The 18,075-nt window shown below is 39.0% G+C and overlaps 1 protein-coding gene across 1 annotated transcript in view; it reads left to right on the top strand.

Moving 5' to 3' along the window:
• PHLPP1 (PH domain and leucine rich repeat protein phosphatase 1) overlaps window positions 1-18,075 on the top strand; it is a 245,055-nt gene that overhangs the window by 123,307 nt on the left and 103,673 nt on the right. The gene's annotated exons all lie outside the window — the stretch shown is intronic.

Genomic DNA, 18,075 nt, shown 5'->3' with positions numbered 1-18,075 from the left:
AAAGTTCCTTTCTGCTTTAGCCAGGTCTAAAATATAGGTAGTTAGACACTACCTATATATATATTTTTTTCCCAGATACTGCCAGTGATTAGCAATTTTTACTTTTTTAAAAACTAATTTTGCCTGAAAAGTAGCTTTTTAAAAATTGTGTTTTACTCGTTTAGTTTTGTTTACTCTTAAAAATAATTTGGTCTGTAGACTGGCATTATTATCTTAATGTTGTAGATAAAAAACATGAGACTGAAAATATCTGAGGGACTGGCCCAGTCTGCAATAACCATAAAACCACAAAATACCCAGAGAACTGTTACAAATTTCCCTTCTTTCTCTGATTGTTTTTTCATGTGAATAGTCTAATATTATACCATCTCCCTTTTACCTTTATTTGCCTTTTCAGTGGTTTAATTTTTTTTATCTTATTTTGGCCATTTTATATTCCTCTAATTTAATAAGATCACTGTGTCCCATGAAATAATATATAGTACTCTTGGCCAGGCACAGTGGCTCACTCCTGTAATCCCAGCACTTTGGGAGACCAAGGCAGGCAGAACACTTGAGTTCAGGCATTTGAGACCAGCCTGGCCAAAATGGCGAAACCCCATCTCTACTAAAAATACAAAAAAATTTACAAAAAAATTAGCCGGGCATGGTGGCATGTGCCTGTAGACCCAGATACTTGGGAGGCTGAGGCATGAGAATCACTTGAACCGGGAAGGTGGAGGTTGCAGTGAACTGAGATCGCACCACTGCACTCCAGCCTGGGCATCAGAGAGACACTCGGATTGGGGGAAAATATATATATATATATAATTAAACATATATATAAATTAAATATATAGTATGTATCTATATAGTACTTTTGTGTTTAGTGGAAACCAGAATAACATTATAAATAAGACAAATAAATGCTGATATTTCAGGTACCCTGTGTAAGAATGTTTTCATATCTCATTTAGAGAATTATGTATAAAATGATGGGGTGGATTGCAGTCCTTAGTGCCTTGGTTTGGGTGTTGTTTTTGAAATGATGAAACCTCTCTAGGGTGCCAGCAGCATTACAATGGAATTTGCTTTTATATTTTTGAATTTGTAATTTATCTTGTTATCCAAGTTCATTGTGATTCAGACTGCTGTGTGATGTAATTGTTTGTTAAGTGAATGAGTAAGGGAGTGACTTTGGAAAACAGTTAAGAGAAAATTAGAGAACAGTATCTAGAAAATCATTTTGAAATACTGGCCACATTTGAATTACCAGGTAAAAACCGTTCCCTGATGATGAGATATATCACTTAGGAGAATTGGTTTCTTTTCCTTTTAGAGAAGAAGCAACCGATAGAGAGTTTTGGTTGATAAGGCTTAGAAAATTCTCTCAACCTAATAGACAAATGGAGGTTCTAAATGTGTAGGGCAGCACTCCTGCAGCAAAAAGTTGGGAAGAGGACCCTTGTCCTTCAGACTCATATGTAGAATTAATGTGATATTAGAAGCATACCTGTCTGGTTTTAAAATTATTCATGTGGTTACAAATGTGAGGAGATAAGGAGGAGATATTATATAATATTGGGCTTTTATATTTATAATTTATCATATTTATTGTGCTTTGGTATGTATTTATATTAAAGTGGTTTTATGGGTTGAAAGCAGTGAGTCACTTGCCTACACTCTGCTTTATTCAGAATAAAATGCCAAAGTAGGGTCAAAGTGTAGCACATTTCTTTCTATATAGAGACGTTGATTTTTTTAAATAAACTTTTTAGTTATTAACTTTTTCTTTATTTTGGAATGCTTTTATAATTACAGAAAAGTTGCAAAGATAGTACAGAGAGTTCCTAAACATAGTTTCCCAAACCCCTCACTCAGTTTACCAGACGTATTACCACAATATATCTCTCAAGTATAAGAAACCAACATTAGTACATAACTCTGAACTAATCTATGGACTTTACTTGGATTTTTGTTTGTTTGTTTGTTTGTTTTGAGACAGAGCCTTGCTCTGTTGTCCATGCTAGAGTTCAGTGGCACAATCTCAGCTCACTGCAACCTCCGCCTCCCGGGTTCAAGCAGTTTTCCTGCCTCAGCCTCCTGAGTAGCTGGGATTACAGGCATGTGCCACCATGCCTGGCAAATGTTTGTATTTTCTGTAGAGATGGGATTTCATCATGTTGGCCAGGCTGTTCTTGAACTGCTGACCTCAAGGGATCTGCCCACTTCAACCTTTCAGAGTGCTGGGACTACAGGCATGTGTTACCGTGCCTGGCATTTATTTGGATTTCACTAGTTTTTATATTGCCTTTTTCTGTTTCAAGATCTAATTCAAGGTACCACATTGCATTTGATTGTCATGTCTTTTTTGTCTCGTCTTGTGTGACGGTTTTTCACTTTTCTGTGTGTGGGGTCTTTGTTTTGTTTTGTTTGAGATGAAGTCTCACTCTGTCATCCAGGCTGGAGTGTAATGGCATGGTCTCAGCTCACTGGCCTTCCTTCCCGTGTTCAAGTGATTCTCCTGTCTCAGCCTCCCGAGTAGCTGGGACTATAGGTGCATACCACCACACCCAGCTAATTTTTTGTATTTTTAGTAGAGACGGGGTTTCACTATGTTGGCCATGCTGGTCTCAAACTCCTGACCTTGAGATCTGCCTGCCTCAGCCTCGCAAAGTGTTGGGATTACAGGCATGAGCCACCGTGCCTGGCCTACTTTTCTGTATTTTTCATGGCCTTGATAGTTTTGAGGAATACTGGTACGGTACTCCTCAAAAGTGCTGAAATGCCCTGCAGTTATATGTAGACAAGAATTCCCACACATATACACACACAGCATACATTTTATACTTACAATAAGTGGGGCTGACTGTTTCCAAGAGGATGGAGTGACTTTGATTTGATTACCTTAGATTACTGTTGTTGACTACAACTAATTAGAATAAGAACTTTAACCTTCTTTCCTTTTAGAAGGAAAAATGGTTTTGATTGGAGAAGCTGTGTAGTGTTGGGGTCAAGAGTTTGAGTTTCAAAGTAAGGCAGGCATGGATTCCACTATTTCCTGGCCATGTTGCTATATCTAAGTTCCAAATTTTAAACTTTTTCATCTGATAAGGGAAGTAATAATAGTACTTACCTTTTAGGACTTATATGAGATATGCATATAATAGATTTATACTGGCACATAGTAAGTGAGTAGAACTAACTAGACAATTTTATGACTGCCATCCCTGATTGGTCAGATAATATTTAAAGTATTACCTGTTTGTATGTGTATTTTCAGCAGATAAAGACACAGGTCTTAGTTTGTCTTACCTTTTGCTTCTCTTAACAACCATGGCAGCCTTTTGGGGAAAGGATGGCAGACGTGGGGGAAAAGATTTCCTCCTGAGAAGCTGGGGTGGGAAACAGAGGGCGACACATTTTAGTAAATGCAGATTTTCAGTACAGTACTTTTCCCTTCTCCAGTTTTAAAATATGTTTCAAAAATGTTTAGCAGTTACCGTTAGTGAATTAACGGGCAAATGAATTGTAAAGGACTGATTAAAAGAGATTAGATGTTAGAGAAGAAATGGATGAAGAAACTCCCTATTTGAGTTTTGAATCCTGTATAAAATATGGCCACAGCCTTCTTTTTGGCTTCATGTGTTAAGGATAATCTTGTGATAATGTCTTTTCCTTTTTAACCCAGCATCTAAGAAGAGTAGACTAGAATCTAATATGTGTTTACAGGGAATTTGACATGGGTAAGGCTGATTGTTATAAGCTCCTTTAGCTTCCCCTTTCAGTTGTCATCTGCTCTTCCTCCTATGTAGGTGTTAGGAAATTATATCATTTAGTTACACTCACTGTAACTATGGAAACGTTTAGTTTCTTTTCTTCATATTGAGAAACAAAACATTCTCAAAATGAATAATCTTTACATCTTGATGTTTAGATAAGGATTCATTTTGATAAGGACCTGAAAGAAAAACAAACCAACAGAAACAAGAGTTTCTGATTGTTAATAACTGTCCCCACTCCAGGGTAGAAGGGCAAAAAAGAAAGAAATTTCAATTATTTTTAAATTAAAATGAATTAAGGAAATATTTTAAAAGGAAAGTTCTTTTTTTTTTTTTTTTTTTTTAAGTTTTTAAAAAACTTTAATATTCTGTTTTAACAGCAAAAGTAGACGACATACAGAGTAACTGGATAATGTAAGCAAAAAGGTACAAATTCTAAGAAAGAATACAAAAGAAATGATAGAGAACAAAAATAATCTAACATAAAAAAAGCCTCTGGTGGGTTTATTATGACTATACATGGCTGAAAAAGGAAAGTTCTTTATTTTCAGTTTATTTTTTTGGATTTTCAGCTACAAGAGAACTTTTTGTTCTAATTTGTTTGATTTGGGGAAAATTTATTAATGTTTATTAATCAGATATGTTCTACCAAGATAGGTTCTTATATACTTATTACTCTTTAAACTCAGCATTTATTATTGCTTGCCAAAATAATACCCAAGGCAGTCTCTTTAGAGTTTTCATTTTGGGCATGTATTAGTGGTAGACACTGTGGAAGAACTCCTTTGGGAAGATTACAATATTGGTAGTGAATTCATCGCTAAAATATTAATGCACAGCATGCTGTAAAAATTCAGTGAATCTCCTATTATATACAATGTAAAAAATGGCTCTGTTTGTTCAACATAGGTGCATGTATCCAGCATGTTTTCAAAGTGGTTGGAAGGGCAGTGATGTGAAAAGGCTAAGCTGAGGGAAGAATAGGAACATGCAGAAGATCTCCTATCAGATATATGAGTAACTTGATGGAAATGCTGACCTGGGTGTCCATCTTGGTGGCACACTTTTTAGAGTGCGTTCATTGTGGTTATGTTGATTGATCCTGTTAATTCTTTTCAAAGTTAGGCTTTCATATAAATCTTTAGCATGTATTAGTTTTAATTTAAAAGTTTAGTAACTTCTGTAACAGCATATTATTCTACTTTAAAGTCTGTTTCTTGGCTGGGCACAGTGGCTCACACCTGTAATCCCAGCATTTTGGGAGGCCAAGGCAGGCGGATCACTTGAGGTCAGGAGTTCAAGACCAGCCTGGCCAACATAGTGAAACCCTGTCTCTACTAAAAATACATAAATTAGCCAGGCATGATGGCGGGTGCCTGTTATCCCAGCTAGTCGGGAGGCTGAGGCAGGATAATTGCTTGAACCCTGGAGGCAGAGGTTGCAGTGAACTGAGATTGCACCATTGCACTCCAGCCTGGGCGGCGACAGAGTAAGACTCCATCTCAAAATAAATAAATAAAATAAAAATAAAGTCTGTTTCTTTATTTCATGGAAGATTAAAAGTGTATTCAGGTCAGTGACTTAGTGTTGTATGCCTGTGTGCTTTAGCTCTTTATTATGGAAAATGTCAAATATTCTGAAGTAGTGATAGTTGTGTAGTAACACCCATACGCCTGTGACCTGGTTTCCACAGTTATCTCCTGACCAGTGGGGCTGTTATCGGTGTGCTCCCTTTCTCTCTGGATTATTACAAAGCAAATCCCAGACATTATTTGACTCACAGCTGTTTTCACGTGTGTGTGTATAACTCTAGAAGATGAGGACTCTTCTTAACGTTATAACCACAACACCATTATCGATGTTTTTTTTTTTAAAAGAATGGACAATTCAGGTAATTATGATTACTTTTACAAATTTTCTCCTCAAATTACAAAGATTAGAGGGTTGATTCAGGTGTTTTATTCCTGAACTAGTGATGTAGCATGTGGTACCCAAGAAAATATACAACACTTGTGGAAAAGGGCATATTGTGAGCTACGCTTTTAACTTTTTCTTAGACAGATGGAATGCTCTCATATTGATTAGCTAGATGAAAATAAGAGCAGTTTACTACATGGCACATTTCTAAGTTCAGTATTTTGAATCTGAATAGTAACATGACTGACTGAATTGAAAGTGATGGAGCCCTGCAGTTAGGAACACGATATCTAATGGACATTTTATCTTAAAAATGGTCCCAGTTCCCTTGTTTAGAGAAAAGGAAAAGGCACACCATGACCTCTTTCAAGGACCTCAAACCTGGCCAGTTTAGTTGGTTACAACATGGTGACCATGAGACCAGTATTATAAATTCAGGCCTCCTGAAGGGCCATTAACCTGTCTGCATGTCTGTCTCTCTGTGCTGATCAGTGGCTGACAGTTGCAGGTGACTGTGACTGTCACAGTCATTATCTCTCCTGCTGTGTAGCTCAGTATTAACCATAGTATTTAATTCTAGGCCATTGATTTGAGGAAAAAAGTCACTGCAGTGAACTTCTGGTTGCTGTGATTTGAGTGCACCCTAAACATGCACAGTGTAGGCAAATCAGAGCCACATTTCAAGCCAAAAGATCACATGAAATGATGAGCAAACATCACTCTTTTAAGAGTAAGACATATGGTGAATCACAATTGAACTTTTGTTTTCATTTGCTTAAAAAATAGTGTTTTACTGTCTAGATTTTACTCAAGGAATACTTAATCAGTTGAATCAAATCATTCTAGTATAACAAGATTGAGATTTCCAACATATTGAATTGTCTCCTTAGATGTAATTACAAGGAATCCTTCAATATGACTTAGACATCTTTTGCCCATATTTTGCCTTTTAACTTGAAGTGTAGTTCAGGAAGTCCTCTGCCTTCTGTTACCATGGTCTGCCACTTGTCCTTTAGGGATTGTGTGGTAGTTTGTAACTTTGGGGTTATAATGACAAGAAGCTTTGCTATGAATACTGTTCTACTGAGAAGTCAAGGGCTTTTCTGGAAACCCTCACTTCAATTTTATACCCCCTTTTTTTTTTTGGATGAAGAATTAAGGGCCCTTTGATGTAACAAGCCTACCATAGAATCTAGATGAAATGAAGGGTCCAGGCATGGTGGCTCACTCCTGTAATCCCAGCACTTTGAGAGGCTGAGACAGGTGGATCACCTGAGGTCAGGAGTTCAAGACTAGCCTGGCCAACATGGTAAAACCCTGTCTCCACTAAAAATACAAAAACATTTAGCTAGGCATGGTGGCGGGTGCCTATAATCCCTGCTACTCGGGAGGCTGAAGCAGGAGAGTTGCTTGACTCCAGGAGGCGGAGGTTACAGTGAGCCGAGATCATGCCACTGCACTCCAGCCTGGGCAAGGAGAGCAAAATTCTGTCACAAAAATAAATAAATAAAACAACAATAATAATAATAATAAACGGAACTATAGGTCTGCATAACATGAATCCTGAGAAGATTGCTCTTGTACCAGTTCTGTAGTGACAAGAAAAGTTCATGAGAAAAGTTTGGAAATGTAGTATATGAGTTAGTATATTGGATATTTGGGTATAGGAAGACTTCAAGGAGGCATTGGACAAGTCTTTTAAGGATAAATAGGCATTCACCTTGAAGACAAAAACAAATTCATTTCAAGAAGGATAGGTCAAGTATGTGCAGAGGCAGTTTGCAAAGATATCCTTTAAAGATCATATCACACATGTCTGAGCAGTGTTAAAAAAAAAAAGCTAAAGTAAATGAGTGCTAGCTAGTAAATTTCCTACTAGTTCTATTTATTTTCTTGTAGACATTTGACTGTAAGTTACCCAGTATTATAATTAACTTTCCAATATAGTAATGAATTTGTTATATACAAAATTATATTATGGAATCTTTATTACAGTTAGAAAGCAGCAGAATATGAAGTTAGAGAACTTAGAAATTGGTTTCAAATTTAGGGTGAAGGCAGAATATTTTGGATTATATTAAATTATTGGTTACACATAAAATTAAATGGGTAAAAATAATAGAATGATCTCTTTACAGATATAATTATGCTTCATATATACCTGTCTTATTTCCACACTGCTAATCCCGTCTATTCTTTTTTTCCCCTCCCGTAGCGGCTCTTGTTTCTGAAATCCTAGTTAATATATTCCTGAAGAAGAGGTTTTCACTTCAATTCTAAAGTTATTTCAGTTTAGAACTGTTTAATTTTATTTTCTCCAAAGTTTTAGAATCCAATTTTAAACAAATGGCAAAGATACCCAGTTTGCCTCCCATGTCATAACAAAAGAAGCATGTTTTTGTGAAGCTGTGCTCATTTGTATAATTATTGCCATTTTAAATGCATTCCATGTACTTCCATCTTCCTTCCTCCTGTCTTCTCATCCCTTCCCCCTTTCTTTCTCCAGCTGTGTTGGAATTAGCAGTTGTTGTTCTCACTGTCCAGCAAGGAGTGATGGAGAGAGGGAGGGAGGAAAGAGAGGACTCCTCTGTCCTTTCTTTGTGCCAGACACTAGGCTCCATGTGGATTGCCAGGACCTCAGCAAATGGAAATGTGTTCCTCCTATGTTTTTGGGGGAACTCTGGAAACATTCTCCCAGGAAGCCTTAAAGAAGTCTGGTTGGGGTCTGTACTACTGCTATTAGTATTTTAAAATACTTATGGGTATGATCTGTATAATGTTATCTTTAATAAAATAACTTCTAGGTTTCAAGGGAGGAACTTACAACTACATTTTGAAGTTGTAAAATGTTGTTTTAATATTGGTAAGGGCCCTTGTAGTTGACAAGAAGGGAATATTAATATTAACCACTGTTTTCTAAAATAATTGTGCTAACAGTTATTTGACATTGTCTTTGACAGCATTCTTTAGTTTAACCTTGAATTCTAGTCTTCAACAACAAATGACTCTTAGTTCAGAGACTAGTTTAAGATTTGGAAAAGACCAGACTCTCCCACCATCCCACCCTTGTCTGTAGGCATTTCCAACACCTGTAGTGTCTGATATGACAGTTCTTCCTTAAAAGTGAGATGAAGTCTTTATTCCTATAGCATTGACTTGTTGACCTGAGTTTTGCTGTCTGGTACAATTCAAGACAATTAGATTCCCTTTACTATTTGATAACCTCTGAATATTGTTGAGTTAACAGCATCTGTGCTCTTGTACTGCACTGTCTGCTCCTTAGCAGTCTATTTTCAGCAGAAGCATCTCTAGCAATTCCAACAACTCCTTCTGTCGCTTGGTTCTCAGATACTTTATCTCAGCTTTTTTTTTCTGGGTGCTCTCTGATTTGTTGACACCCTTGTGGATCTCACTAATCATCACAGAGTATGTGACCGTTATTTTCTTTGCTTTAGACATTATGTCCAAAGTGAATTAGTTACCTATTTGTGAGGTCAACCCTAAAATAAAATATTTTTGCTTTTTTCCTCCCTCAACTTGTTGATATATTTTGTTAACAATATTTACCACACCAAATTGATGCTATAGTGACAGTAATGCACATAGTAATAACTAACATTTTGGTAACTTTTACTGTTTGGCAAACACTGTTCTAGATACTTTGTAGTAGCCCTGTGAAGTAGGTGCTCATAACAACTCTATGAGGTTGGCTTTTTGTTGGTTTTTGTTTTGTTTTGTTTTTTTGTTTTTGTTTTGAGACAGGGTCTCACTCTGTTGCTCAGGCTTTCGTGTAGTGGCATGATTACAACCCACTGCAGCCTTGACCTTCCAGGCTCAAGGATCCTCCACCTCAGCCTCCTGAGTAGCTGGGACCACAGGCATGTGCCACCACTCCCTGCTAATTTTTGTATTTTTTGTAGAGATGGGGACTTGCCATGTTGCCCAGGCTGGTCTTGAGCTCCTGGGCTAAAGCAGTCTTCCCACCTAGGCCTCCCAAAGTGCTGGGATGACAGGCACAAGCCACCATGCCCAGCCTGTGGTTGGTTTTTATACCAAAAGTTAATATCTCTTAGATATCATTATCCTCATTTTGCAGATGAGGGAACTAATATATATTCAGTTACTGCTTTATGCATTAGGTTCTACTACCTTGCTCCTTTTACTTAACTGTACTTCCAGTGTTTTACAGTGGTTGGAAGGGACTATGAACAAAGATTGAATTAATAACTAAGATTTACTGAAAACATCTCAATAAAGTACTTCATGTGGAGTTGGCAGCAGAATCCAGGCAGCCCAGTGATATGACAAAAAGTAGTTTCTCAAGCAGTCTGTTGACTGGAGTGTGCTGCTAAAAGACATTTGAATGTAGTCACTCTATGTTGATCATTGATCTTCTTCAATGATGACCAGGAGTTATTTAAGAAATCTGAGATGCTTTCTGAGTCATTCAAAGCAGACTGAATTGTTTTCAGTGGTGAGAGAGCTACTGTTGTCTGATGTTTTGCAAACTGGTCAAATATTGATTTATCAGGAACATAGCATATTTAATTAACCAGATACCTGTATCTGGTAACGTTATAGTTTGAAGTTAAAATATTTTAATCTGAGGGTTTAGAACAGTTTAAATATACATCTACCGGGTAGCCAGGCACAATGGCTCACACCTGTAATCCCAGCACTTTGTGAGACCGAGGCGGGTGGATCACCTGAGGTCAAGAGTTTGAGACCAGCCTGGCCAATGTGGCAAAACCCCATCTCCACTAAAAATACAAAAAATTAGCCAGGCGTCATGGCACATGCCTATAGTCCCAGCTACTTGGGATGCTGAGGCAGGAGAATCGCTTGAACCTGGGAGGCGGAGGTTGCAGTGAGCCAAGATCACACTGTTGTACTCCCAGCTACTCAAGAGGCTGAGGCAGGAGAATCGCTTGAACCTGGGAGGCAGAGGTTGCAGTGAGATGAGATTGCACCATTGCATTCCAGTCTGGATGATAATAGATTGAGACTCCATCTCAAAAAAAAAAAATATCTACCATGCATGGTGGTTCATGCCTGTAATCCCAATACTTTGGAAGGCTGAGTGAGGAAGATCATTTGAGGCCAGGAGTTCAGGGCAAACCTGGGCAACATAGCAAGGCCCTGTCTCTACAATAATATATATATATAAAATAAAATAAAATAATATATATGTGTGTGTGTGTGTATATATATACATATACATATATATATACATATACATATACATATACATATACATATACATATACATATATCCTTTAATGTTTAGTTCCCTGTACTTAGGATTTGGGAGTCCTCAGTATTTTTAACCCAGAGTATTAAATTTTCTACAGCTACTCTGAAGGGTTAAATTTTTCTACCCACTGGTCTAATTATTTTATTTTATTTATTTATTTTTCTGAGACAGAGTCTTGCTCTGTCACCCAGGGTAGAGTGCAGTGGCATGATCTCAGCTCACTGCAACTTCCACCTCTCAGGTTCAAGCAATTCTCTTGCCTCAGCCTCCTGAGTAGCTGGATTACAGGCACCCGCTACCACACCCGGCTAATTTTTGTATTTTTAGTTGAGATGGGGTTTTACCATGTTGGCCAGGCTGGTCTTGAACTCCTGACCGCAGGTAATCCACCTGCCTTGGCCTTCCAAAGAGCTGGAATTGTAGGTGTGAGCCACTGCGGTTGGCCTAATTTATTATTTCATAAAGCAGGAAATAGTGGAATAATTGGAAAAACAATCCATAAACTCTGTATTAAACATACTAAACCTTGTATGTCAGACTTGGAACTTAAACATCGATTTTTTTTTTTTGTATTTTAAAAACAAAACAAGTAGTTCATTTCTAGTAGTAGAACCACTTCAATATGGATTTATATTATGTATTTTAATAGAAAGCTAAAATATAAGTTTTTTTGTGATTCGTTTCTCCTTTGTCAAGGCGATGTCACCTTTGGGGGAATGCTGCCATGACGTTCACAAACGTTCTCAGGTAGTAACATTTTAAAGACAGTGTTGATACATATTTTGCCAATAAGGAAATGAGGAAGGAACTCTTGAGTTCAGATTTGATCTCCATCCAAGCTGAACTCTATTTTTTTTTGTTACTGAGAAACACAATGGGGTTTGTGCGTTTGAAGGGGGGCTAACTGGTAGAGTGACACTGATGGCTCATGATTTTGGAAGGCTGTTGGTGACATCTCCTCTGACCCTATACATTTGCTTCTGACTCCTAAGAGTGAGGTGCCAGGTCCGCATTTTCACTTTTGGCTGCATAGTTAGTTCACTGGACAAATGCAGCAGAAGTGTCTGTGAATATGTGGCTCATTTTGTCAAGGGAAGGGACTGTGTCAGCACTGGTGCTGTCGATGTAGAGCTCTGAGGATTGTTGTTGGCTCTGGGTGTGCTCTCATGGCACCCTTGCATGAACTTTAGTGAATTACAGTTATTTAGATGTGTGTGTCCTCAAGAGGGTAAGCTTTTGAAGACAAAGACTGCATCTCTCCAGTGTCTAGTACAGTTCCTGATTCATAAAAGGAAAATAACAAATGTATATTGAATGATTCACTCAGGTTAGTGTGATGGACCTGCACATGCTACCTCCTCATCCCCATCCCCTCACCTCTGCTGGCAAAGAGAGCTGGGGATGCCTCAGAGGATCTCTTGGTCTGGAGTTCTCTGTATTGGTTTTTAAAAGACTGTTATGGCTTGGTGCTTAAGCAGTGAGCCAGGGATTTTCTTTTTTCCTTCCTCAGCCTACAGTTCTTTACACTTATTTTTGGGTCTTTTAACTATATTTCAACAGGCACCTCATAGCCTATCATTTAAAAATTATAGATCCTACCTCCTCCAAATGCTCTTGTCATCATAGAATGCCATCTCTCATTTTTAACCTATTAATGATAGCCCATCTGGATTTTCCAGTTGTCTTCACTGATTTGCTATTTTATTACCTCTCATAATTTTAAATGGTGTGTAATTCGATAATCTTTTTTTCTTTTCTTTTCTTTTTTTTTGAGATGACACCTCCCTCTGTCACTCAGGCTAGAGCACAGTGGCATAATAGTAGTTCACTGCAGCCTCAAACTTCTGAGCCCAAGGATTCCTCCCACCTCCTCAGCTTCCCTTGTAGCTGGGACTGTAGACATGTGGCACCATACCTGGCCAATTTTTAAATATTTTAGAGGTGGGATCTCACTACGTCGTCCAGGCTGGTCTCAACCTCCTGGGCTCAAGTGGTCCTCCCACCTTAACCTCCCTAAGTGTTGAGATTAGAGGCATAAGCTGCTGTGCCTGGTTCATATTTTATTTCTTATATATATATATTTTCATCTCATTTAACCTTTTAAGAAAAATAAATGGGGATATTCTGAAATTCCAGGTAGAATTTCATAAGTAAAAAACTGGTAGCTTTGATATGCTTCTATTAGAACATTATTAAGGTATATGATATAATTAATGTTATAGGAATATTTTCTGCATCTGGTTGTTAAACAGGTTAGTAAGATGAGATGTCATCATGAAAAGCTCTGGGGTTGAGATAAGGCATTTCTATGGTTTTTGTTTGTTTGAGACGGAGTCTTGCTCTGTTGCTCAGGCTGGAGTACAGTGGCACAATCTCTGCTCACAACCTTCACCTCTCATGTTCAAGCTATTCTTCTGCTTCAGCCTCCCAAGTAGCTGGGATTACAGGCACATGCCACCATGCCGCTAATTTTGTTATTTGCCATATTGGCCAGGTCTCGAACCTCAGGTGATCTGCCTGCCTCAACCTTCCAAAGTGCTGGGATTACAGCCATGAGCCACTGTGCCCGATTGTTTTGTTTGGTTTTGTTTGAGACAGAATTTTGCTCTGGCGCCCAGGCTGGAGTGCAGTGGCACAATCTTGGCTCACTGCAGCCTTGACCTTCTGGGCTCAAGCAATCCTCCCACCTCAGCCTCCTAAGTACCTGGGATTACAGACGTGCACCACCACACCTGGCTAATTTTTATATTTTTTTGTAGAGATGGTGTTTCCCCATTCTGCTCAGGTTGGTTTCAAACTTCTGAAATCAAGTGATCTGTGCACCTTGGCCTCCTAAAGTGCTGGGATTACAGGCATGAGCCACCACACCCATCCTTTTATAGAATTTCTTTTTTTTTCTTTTTATTTATTTATTTATTTTTAGTAGAGATGGGGTTTCACCATGTTGGTCAGGCTGGTCTCGACCTCCTGACCTCAGGTGATCTACCCATCTCAGCCTCCCAAAGTGCTAGTATTACAGGCGTGAGCCATCATGCTCAGCCCTAGAATTTCTTTAAAAAAATGATTGCATGTTGTGGAGCAGTGAGAATTAAAATGTTTATTGAAATTTACAGTTTTTGTTTTATATAAAATAGTATAAAATTGTATTGATATAGATAAGATTGAAACAAGTAGAGTTGTTAGAATGCTTGAGTAATAAATATTAATAAACTTTATTCTAAATTTGTATTCTCCTACCTCATGCCTTCCCAAAGCATTCTTTGGGAGATGAGAATTAAAAGTAGGTCAGTTGAGGTTAAGAATTGTTTACAGTTCTTACTCCCCAGAGACTATTCCTGTAGCCAGAAGCATAATTTCCCAAGCCACTGAAGGGTACGCTAGAGCAATTAATGACCCATAATGCTGCTTGACAGCAGGGTTTTACTTTACACAAGCAGAATTATTTGTGCTATTTCAGCTGCTTTGACCGGGCGTTTCAGAGTCATTCTGCTTAATTTTGAGCATGTTATGCACATAATAAGGATAAATGCAACTTTACTAAAGTATAGAGGGGACAAAAACATCACTTGAATGTTACTGTGAACTTTCCCTTGCCTATGAAAGATGATTGTCCACTAAGTGAACCATAAAGAGTAATGGGAATGATGCAGAAGTCCTCTTGCAAGTGAAGATGAGAATTTTGAAAATATAACTGGGATAGGGTAAGGATAGGGCAGATAGATTGGTTTACAAATGCAACCCAGCTACACTCAGAGGAGGGACATTTTTTGTCATACGAGTCCTAAGAATAGGCAAAGAAATGACTTAGGATAATGTCAAGCTGAGTGATACGTTAGAAATGTGTGGCCACCCATTAAGTCATCTGAAAATTTTGTGGTTTATATTAGCATTTTCTAATAGTGCAGTGTTCTTTAGAGAAAATATTTTGAGGACCAAATGAATCTCCCTTGTCCCATGTTTGTTTACAAGTCCTTTGGAAAAAAGAGAGACAACCTGAGCAGGTAGTTGGAAGTTTTGATATATCTCTCAGAGTATGTCCATCGTGGTAGAAAGGTCCCATTTAATTTACTAACTCTCTAAATTATTAGTCTTAAATTATTTATTTATTTTTAGTAGAGATGGGGTTTCGCCATGTTGGCCAGACTGGTCTCGAACTCCTGACCTCAAGTTATCATCCCCCCTCAGCCTGACAGGGTGCTGGGATTACTGGCGTGAGCCACTGCGCCCAGCTAGCCTTAAATTTTTTTCTGTTTGTTGTTTGTTTGTTTGTTTCATTTTGTTTTTGAGTTGGAGTCTTGTTCTGTCGACTAGGCTAGAGTACAGTGGTACGATCTCGGCTCACTGCAACCTCTGCCTCCCGGGTTCAAGCGATTCTCCTGCCTCAGCCTCCCGAGTAGCTGGATTACAGGCGCTCACCACCACACCCGGCTAATTTTTGTATTTTCAGTAGAGTCAGGGTTTCCCCATGTTGGCCAGGCTGGTCTTGAATTCCTAACCTCAGATGATCCACCCTCCTCGGCCTCACAAAGTGCTGGGATTACTGGCATGAGCCACTACCCCCAGACTCATATTGTTAATACAGGCTAGAATTGACTTCTTAAGGCACAGTTACCTTCAGCTGATCACAACTTGAATCTGTTCATTTGTAATTCATTGATGGTTTGGCTGATTGCACTTTATCTGTCTAACTGCTCAAGGCATGAGAGCATTGGCCTATACTGTAGTCTTTTTTGTTTTATAGACTTGTATTGTTTGTGGTGGTAGGTGTTGTGAGGATATTTGGTCTACAGAGCGTCTTCTGAGTTTTAAAAATGAATAAAATTGTGTTATTGCAGCAACTTGTTAAGGTGATCAGGGGAGGTGTTACTTAGTCTACTTTAGAGATAAGGACACTGAAGGACAGATAAGTGAAGTGACCTATTCAAAGCCTCGAGGCTAGTAAGTAGAACTGTTCCTATGTACCCCACATACTGTTAAGCTGGAGCCCTTTTTTCTGTATGTCAAGTTGCTTGGACCTCACCCTTGTGCCTTCAGCTGTCTTGTTTGTGGTTATAAGTACAGTAGCTTTTGCCAAAAGGAATTAATATTCTAATCATGAGATCCTTTAGAAGCTTTCTATAATGGAGATATGTGGCACCTTCTATATGTGCCTGTTTCACTTCCCAAATTTCTGTAACCTCTTATACTTTTCCTGTAACCTTTAAAATTTTGATTAGATACTCACTGGATGGCATCACCATTGCCCAGCTGGACAAGTTGTATGAGACTGGAGTGAGCAGAGCCCATGATGTCAAGGAATGATACCCCATAGGACTTCACCCCAAAATCTGTATTTGGTCAGTAGATGGTCTCTACTGCTTCTCCCAAGGAAGACTTACTGTCTCTTACCACCTTGTCTTCATTTCTAAGGCTTAAACATACCCTGAGAAGTACATCTAGTTTTCTTTGCTCTAGCTATGTTATTTTATGATGGGGATTAGAGGAGCCTCCCTTCTGGTAAGATCTGAACTTTATTCCAGATCTTGACCTGATGGCATAGAGTTAATAGTACAGTCTCCTGTTAAAACTCTGATCCTGCTACCTTTTTTGGTTTTTTGGAGACCCAGTTTCACTCTTATCACCCAGGCTGGAGTGCAATGGCAAGCAATCTCGGCTCACTGCAACCTCTGCCTGCTGGGTTCAAGTGATTCTCCTGCCTCAGCCTCCCGAGTAGTTGGGATTCCAGGCACCTATCGCCATACCTGGTTAATTTTTGTGTTTTTAGTAGAGACAGGCGTTTTGCCAGGTTGTCCAGGCTGCTCTCCAACTCCTGACCTCAAGTGATCCACCCACCTCGGCCTCCCGAAATGTTGGGATTACCGTCGTGAGCCACCACGGCCAGCCTGATTCTGCTGCATTTTAAACTAAGTGGCATTGGGTGCACACTCTGTGTCTCAGTTTAACTTTTGTCTTTGAAACGGGTAAGTTCTTACTGCACAGAATTGTTGTGAAGATTAAGCTAAATATTGTATCTTAAGCTCTTGGAAGAGTGCCTGTCACAAAGAAAGCACTACTTAAATGTTAACTATTGTAATTGTTTGGAAGAGGAAAATGCTAGAATAATACAGGCACCTTGCTCTGAGGTGTGTACAGTGACTTTATGATTAATATTTATTATGTATGTAGGTCTCTCTTATTTGAGACAGGATCTCAGTTTTAATAGCTGCTGTGTAGGTGGGTCACAGTTTCTTTGGATAGCCCAGCTGGTAGTTTTCTCATTTGGGAATCAAGCCATACCTTCTAAGTAGAGTGCTTTCCTCTCTTTGTGGTAGAGCCCTGATGTGCCCAGGTTGCTCTGGGTGGAAGTATTTATGTCTCCCATTCTGTTGCCAGCTCATGGGACTGGGCAGTGGTACAGCTAGTGGTAGCTTTTGTGGTCACCTTTGCAGCTCACAGCCTCGTGGCCATGTTGACAGGTTGAGTTTATGTTCTCACCATAGACTGTCCTAGTTCTGCATGGCTCGCACAGGACTGCCCTTGCTTGTTGTAGCCTCGTTAATGTGGTTTCCTCCTCCTTGTTTCCAGCACAAACAGCTTATGGTCCAGAATGAGGAAAGGAAGCCAGTACAACTTGATGTTAAATCATTTTCTCTTAGTTGTCCAAAGGGAATATTTAGTGGGATGCTTCATTTAAAATGGAATTTGTCTTCTTCAAAGTAGTCACCACATGAAAGGATGCACCAGATGTAGAGGCCAACTGGTGAGAAAGGAGGAGGTGTAAGGTCGTCCTCTGGCCATTCTTCCAGCAAGATGTTTTGAGGGTCCTCCCAAGTACTCAGCATGGGGTTATATCACTGAGCAAAATAGAAAAGTCCTTTTCTTTATGGAGATTACAGTTTAGAGACAGAGACAGAGAAAAAATAAGAAAATTCCTTAGTACAATAGGCCCTCCTTACCTATGAGTTTCCCATTTTCAGATTCAGCCAACCATGAGTCAAAATCTACAGATACAGAGGGCTGAGTGTACCATGGCATTTTGTCAGGGACTTGAGCATCCATGGATTTTGGTAACTGCTGGGGTCCAGAAACTAATCCCCAGTGGATACAGAGCGTCGACCATACGTTGAAGATCACCTCACACTTCTCAGAACCTTTCCACACGTT

This window comes from Aotus nancymaae, unplaced genomic scaffold, assembly GCF_030222135.1.
Source record: "Aotus nancymaae isolate 86718 unplaced genomic scaffold, 86718_ANA_hifiasm-v0.15.2.pri h1tg000020l, whole genome shotgun sequence".
NCBI lineage: Eukaryota > Metazoa > Chordata > Mammalia > Primates > Aotidae > Aotus > Aotus nancymaae.
Note: the sequence above shows the minus strand (reverse complement) of the source record. Positions and strands in the feature narration are given on the sequence as shown.